The 6,861-nt window shown below is 45.2% G+C and overlaps 1 long non-coding RNA gene across 2 annotated transcripts; it reads left to right on the plus strand.

Moving 5' to 3' along the window:
* Positions 1-215: 215 nt before the first annotated feature.
* Positions 216-5,580, plus strand: LOC125914363 (uncharacterized). Of its 2 annotated transcripts, XR_007455276.1 has the most exons (5): positions 216-249; positions 811-969; positions 3,373-3,587; positions 4,091-4,231; positions 5,431-5,580. It is a non-coding gene; the product is annotated as an uncharacterized LOC125914363 (long non-coding RNA). The 2 variants fall into 2 exon arrangements; XR_007455277.1 differs by lacking the exon at positions 3,373-3,587.
* The last annotated feature ends 1,281 nt before the right edge of the window (positions 5,581-6,861 follow it).

A 6,861-nucleotide genomic window follows, 5' to 3' on the forward strand; every position in this document is an offset into this window, starting at 1 on the left:
ACGATCTCGCGGTCCGTGAGTTCGAGCCCCGCGTCAGGCTCTGGGCTGATGGCTCGGAGCCTGGAGCCTGTTTCTGATTCTGTGTCTCCCTCTCTCTCTGCCCCTCCCCCGTTCATGCTCTGTCTCTCTCTGTCCCAAAAATAAATTAAAAACATTGAAAAAAAAAAAAAAAGAATGTGCATTCTGATGTCATCATTTGGAATGTTCTAGTAACTCAGTGGGGTCAAGATGGTCGATAGTGTTGCACAGGTCTGCTAAATCTTTACCGGTTTTCTTTTTATTTGTTCTGTTGATTAGCATCACCGTGTGCTAAGGGATGGGGCTGGGGTGCCAGAAAGATTTTTCTGTGTCTCTTCTCTACTGTCAGCTTTACCTCATGCCTGCTGCACAGAGGGAACCTCTTCCTTCTCATTCTCTTGCCTCTCCCCCAGTCCAGACCAGTGTCACTTGTTCTTTGGTTCTTGCCTGCCTGGTGGTGGGTGTGGAGGGTGTGGAATGAGGTTCTCTGTCATCCGGACTCAGCCCCAGCCTTAGGCAGGCACTGCTTTCTCTGTCTTGGAATTGGGGCTTCCCTAGTAAGCCTGACCTTCCTCCAGTAATAGGAGACTTGATGGTTAGGCCCAGGACTGCATCCTCTGGGAGGAGAGACTTTGCTCTTTTCCTTTCCTCCCGTTTCAACGTGTCTTCCCCTGTGCTCTAGAGAACATAGGGCTGCTGTCCTTCCCCAGTGGCTTCATGTCTCTTATTTCGAGAAAGATATGGGTGTGGTCTCACACCTTTCCTCCAGCCATGTCCGCTCCCCTCTTCCAGCCCTGAACCATGGAGGAAGGTTTTCTCTGGTCTCCCACCTTGCCCCAAATCATCCATGAAGGCCTAGTGGAGCTTTATGGAGAGGAGCTTCTGAGTCGTGGCAGCTCCCTTACGTCTGCAACTCCCAGGGGATCTGTGGGCTCGTGCTGGTCACACTTGGTAAGTCTCCAAGCATCTTCGCTGGATGCTTCTTCTTGGCTTCTACAGTGGCCTTGTCTTCCTCCTTTGTTCTGTTACAGGTGGGCCAGTGCTCATGTCCTGTCTCTCCTCGGGGGGAGTCTGTCTTTCCCTAGATTTCATGTTCATCATGTGGTCCTGTGGCCTCAGTTTTTTTCGATGAGTTCCAGAAAAGTCATGATTTTATAGATTTGGTTTTTTTTTTTCTTGTTGTTAAGGCAGGAGTGACACTTTTTTTTTTTTTTTTTTAATTTTTAGCTTTCTATATTCTAGGTGGAAGCCAAAAGTCAAAATATATTTTTAGATGATTCACTTTTATCCTGAATCACTTTGGGTTCTTTTCAAATACCATATTTATCCTCTATGGATGAAAACTCATTACCATCAAAATGATTCTCAAGAATCCGTGCCTCAAGATCTGTGGGACATTCCCAGAGCACAATCCCAAACACGTGTTCATGGATGAGCACTGTGTCATAACTGCACGGTTTCTCAAGATGAGTACTCCCAGCAGGGACACTGACTTCAGTGTTCCAGTTTTTTTTTTTTAAGTTTTTATTTATTCACTTAAGTCATCTCTATGCCCAACGTGGGGCTCGAACTCATGACCTGGAGATCAAGAGTCGCCCTCTCTTCGAGTGAGCCATCCAGGTGCCCCGAATATTCCGGTCTGAACGGGTCCTTATGGTCTCATTACTGCATGGATACAGGAAACCTGAGACATATCGTCTCCTCGATCTCAGTAAGATGAACTTCTCCGAACCTCAGTTTCCTCATCTGTAAAAAGCAGGCTAATAATAGTTTCCAGATCAGAGGACTGTGGTGAGCATGTAAAGAACTGAGCACAGTCCAACAAGAAGTGCTGAGTGGGGTGCCTGGGTTGCCCAATGGGTTAAGTGCCCGACTCTGGCTCAGGTCATGATCTCATGGTTTACGGGTTCGAGCCCTGAATTGGACTCTGCACTGACAATGCGAAGCCTGCTTGGGATTCTCTCTCTTGCCCTCCGTCTCTGCCTCTCCCTGACTTTCAAAATAAATAAACTTTTTAAAAAAAGTGTGATGCAAATATTACATTTATTGTTATGTGATGCTAAAAATACATATTTATTACTTAAGAGAGAATGACCATTCATTATATTGCCCTTTGTGAAATCACTTTTTTTAAATGTTTATTCATTTTTGAGAGAGAGAGAGACTGAGAGAGAGAGAGAGAGCAGGGGAGGGGCAGAGAGAGAGGGAGACACAGCATCCAAAGCAGGCTCCAGGCTCTGAGCTGTTAGTACAGAGCCTGATGCGGGGCTCGAACTCACAAACTACGAGATGATGACCTGAGCCGAAATCGGACGCTTGACTGACTGAGCCACTCAGATGTCCCGCCCTTTGTGAAATCATTAATGACACCCCATTTCCTAAGCATCCTGGTTTGGACAATAAATTATATATCACCCTCCCAAGATCCCACAGCCTGTAAGTTCAAGTAGTCGGGATTTGAGCACAGGTCTCTCTGAGTCAGAATTTTGGGAACCACAAGGTTAAAAGCAAGAAAACTCACTAGGGCAGAAGCCAGGAATTCTTTTTTTTCTCCAGTCTTCTGCACAGGCTCCATTCCAGGATGTTCCCCAGACCGGGAATAAAGCATCCAGTATACTCTGTATGCAGAAGGCCTCCCTCTCTCCTTATCGACTTCCTGTCCTAGCCTGTGTTGTTTTGTTTTGTTTTGTTTTTTATTCCTTGCACTTTCTAATCTGCATAGTCCTTATTTCAATCCCTTTACAATACTCTCACTTAGGATTTCACAACTGGCATTTAAAGGCAATTTTGTCTCAGTCCAGAGAAGCTCCCTTGAACTTTAGACCATTAAAAAGAAAACAGTTAGGATCTGGTTAGTGCGTTTTAGCCTAGAAACTTCAGATCAGTGTAGGGGCTCCAGGGAGCTAGGCAAGGATTCCTCTGCGGGAGTAAGAAAAGGCAGGTGGAGTCATTCCAGGGCTTTCCTTAAGGTGCTGGGGTAGAGACATTCCCTTTCAGGCATAGGGGTTAAATGGGGGGAGAGTGGAAGCTTGGAGCCTCTGGTGACATCTTTTCCACTTCACGGGGGTTTGGGAGACAGATGCCATCATGGAGGAAATGAGAGCCAGAGATGGAAAGAGACTCCTGATGAGTTATGGCCTGCCCCTTTGTAGCTGAAAGAGTCCAGATTACTACAAGGAATGCTCTGGGGAACTTAGTGACAGTCAAGTAGTTACCTAGGTTTGTCTGATGGGCATTGTCGAAATATATCCGATAGTGACACTACCTTGCTGTTTATCGAACGCCTGTCGAGATAGACTGCTCTGGTCATAACCTCCCTGCGTCCTCCCCTCTGAATGTGCCCTTTTGCCGCAGCTCCTGGCAACGGGTGGAGCCGATTTCTCCACTTCTGGAATCTCGGCTGGCTTCTGACTTACTTTCGTACACGAGTATGGGGCACAAGGGACAGTGTGCCAGTTTCAAGTCGAGGTCACTGCCGTGGGAAAAAGCTCAGGCTGGCCTATTGGACGATGAGAGACCACGTAGAAGAGGGCTGTGGCACCCCGACCGCGGCCAGTCGACTCGCGTGGGTATGAGCCACCAAGCCTCTGACCACGGATGCACGAGGGAGTCTGACGAGGGCTGGAAGAACCAGCCAACTGAGCCTCGCCTAAATTACTGGCCTGCAGAATTGTGGGCTAAATCTATGGCGGTTGTCCGAAGCCACTAACTTTTGGGGTCACCTGTTTCCTAGCAGTTCGCTAACTGGTACTCTTATTATGACCGAGGTACTCTAGAAGCATTAATCAAGCACACTAGCTTTGGAGACAGACAAATCTGATTTTGAGTCATGGCTCTATAGCCTCTCAGCTGTGTGACCTTGGGCAAGTTTGTTTGTTTGTTTGTTTGTTTTTTTAACTGTCTCTGTTCGGATTTCTTATCTGTAAAATGGGTATAATCGTGGTTACGGAATTTTGTTAAAATAAACGGGATGAGGCTTGTGACGTACGTAGCACAGTGCCTGTGGCACACGATAATTTCTGGTACTCATGATCTATCTTATGAGCTAGCTGGTGTGATACTCATTTTACAGATGAGGAGACAGAAGCTCAGAAGGCTGATTTGATGATAATAATAGTGACTAAATATGGAGGGTCCACTAGGGCCTGGAATGTTCATAAGCTGCTTCTTCCAGAATTGGAACCACAGGATCTGTAGGTGCAGCATAACCCAGGTGAGCCCAGGTGAGCAGAGGGTCTCATGGGGGTCAGGGTGGGGGCAAGAGCCCGGCCTCTCACCTCCTGGAGAGGGCATGATGATTGGGCCTTCAGAGCTTCCAGACCAGTGTTCCCTCGGGGAGGAGGAGCTAAGCCTGAGAGCTGGAGAGCAGGAGAAGGTCTAGAAGATTCCAGGGAGGTGCCACTTCATCCTCACATCAGCTTTTAGCGAGTACTGACAGGGAAGGGGCCCTGACAGGTGCAATTCCCCACTCTCACATTCTGCTTCCCACAACTGGGTCATTTGCTGCTGAGCCCCATGGGGCACCTTGTCTAGACTCTCTCCCTGCCATGGTCCAGACAAAGCCAGAACAATGAATCACAGAATAAACAGGTCTTGGACTCGATGTTCTTCCAAAAGTCAGAGTGATTCCATCCCAATTCTTACCGCCAAAATTATTCTTACACTCATGTACTTATATGGTCCTTCTGCCTGCTGTCTTCAGTTTCCGCTTCCCTCCTCCTCCTCTCTCTGAATGTTCCATCTCAACACGTGCACACACACACGTGCACACACACATGTGCACACACACATGCACACAGGCACTGTCTTCTATCACAGTAATATTTAGACTTAGGGTTTTCATAGTGTATTTTATTTTTTCTTTATTTTTTATCACTGCCTGAAATTTTCTATGTATTTATTTGTTTAATATCTACCTTCTTGCACTATTATATAAGCTCCAAGAGGGATGTTTTATTCCTGATATAGCCCCAGTGCCTGGAACAATGCCTAACACAGGGTGGGTGCTAAAAAAAATATTTGTTGCATGAGTGAATGAATGAATGAAGTAGGTGTGTGTATCAGGGTGGGAGTCACAGTTTCAGGGGGGAGTGGATGATGGGTGGAAAGTCAACAATATCTTGTGCTTTCAAAGCACCTTTGACTTTTCAAATCATCCTGTGGACGGTAACCTTATGGGATGCTCACAACCACTCAGGAGGTACTCGGGACTGCAATGTTGTTCCCACATGACAGATGAAGAAGATTCTAGAATCTGTTAGTGGAAAGCTGACTAACTTCCATGTTCTCCTAAAGTGGAGATGAAAAAGCAGAGCATATAGGTGGAAAGTGAAGGCGAAAACAAAAGCAGTTGACAAACGTACTGCCATTTTGATTTTGTTGGTCATTTTTGTCCTGATCCTTCTCCTGCAGGCAAACACCAACCCCCAAACTAACTTGCTCACAAACCGAAGGCAAGCTCTGTTATCGCACATGGTTTTTTGCACGAGACTTAAGAAGAGATCGTCTTCTGTCTGCACTGTCATACAAGTCAAGGTGATGCGATTTGCCTTCCAATAAACTCTCGGAATAATGACAACACCAGATTTCTATTTAATTTTTCATATTTGGGCAACTTTGGATGAGGTTTGTTGACTTGAGCTATTTTTAGAAACACTACGAAGAATTTTCTTTCCTTTCCCCATCTTTGTTGTTGAACCAGCCTTCCTCCCTCCTCTACTTTCTTTGTTAAGGGTTAGTTTCAATCTCCACCTAAATATTTTTGGGAGCCTCAGCAGGGAGTGGTGTTCTGACAATGTGGGGCCAGAGCATTCAGCTGACTCTGGCTTCTGCAAACTGGATATGCTCCTGAGAACTTTCTAAAGAAAACACACAGATCGACGTGCCCTGTTTCTTCCAGTTGACCACGTGCTGGTACTTGTGGGTACTTTAGGAACTGGGATATGGGAACCTTCCTTGTTGCCCTTAGTGACTTCCCACATCCATCTCTTTGATCCAAGGCCTAGTCGCCTACCTGGAGAGCTGTGAGGTTTATCACAATGCTGTATTATTTCAATTCAATCCAATTCCTGTTTATTGGGCAAAATGTAAACGAAAACTCTAATTTGGCCAAGGAGTAAGTTAATTAGAACAATTAAATAACAAAACAATGTGGTCTATACCCCTCTCACCCTCACTAATAATTATCAATGTTTAAAATACTGCCTGACTTATGTTAGGGGCTTCATAAATTTTTGTTGAATGAATGAAGTAATGGGCTAAATGCCGGAAAGGGCAGTACCCCAGTTCAGGCCTTCTTAATGTGTCCCATTAGAAAAAAAAATATATTTTCCTAATGGCATTCCAGTCTCTCACCCTCTCCTACCTCATCCATTCTTCACCTTACTGCTGCTGTAATCTTTATGAACAGAAAGTTTGCTTGTGTCATGTCCAAGTCTGAAACAAGCCTTAGAACAAGTGTAAAATACTTTAGCCTTCTCCATGGCTCTTTAGTGCCATCAGGATAAAGTTTATTATGTCATTCAATTATTCACTGAACCGAAGGCCTCCCCAGGCTGTTTTATCAACTGTACTTGAATATCTCTAGTGACAAGGATCTTGCTATGAACTTGTCACATATTTAGGCAATTTTGTGGATGAAAGAAAGAGCCAAGACTGGACACTAGAACTCCTGTGTGTTAGGGTTCTACAGAGAAATGGAACAAATAAGTAGGTAGATAGATAAGTAGATGGATGGATGGATAGATAGATGATAGGTAGAGATAGATAGATAGATAGATAGACAGATGATAGATAGATACATAGATATATAGATAGGAGATTTATTAAAGGCACTAGTCATGC

Source organism: Panthera uncia, assembly GCF_023721935.1.
Source record: "Panthera uncia isolate 11264 chromosome D3 unlocalized genomic scaffold, Puncia_PCG_1.0 HiC_scaffold_8, whole genome shotgun sequence".
Lineage (NCBI taxonomy): Eukaryota > Metazoa > Chordata > Mammalia > Carnivora > Felidae > Panthera > Panthera uncia.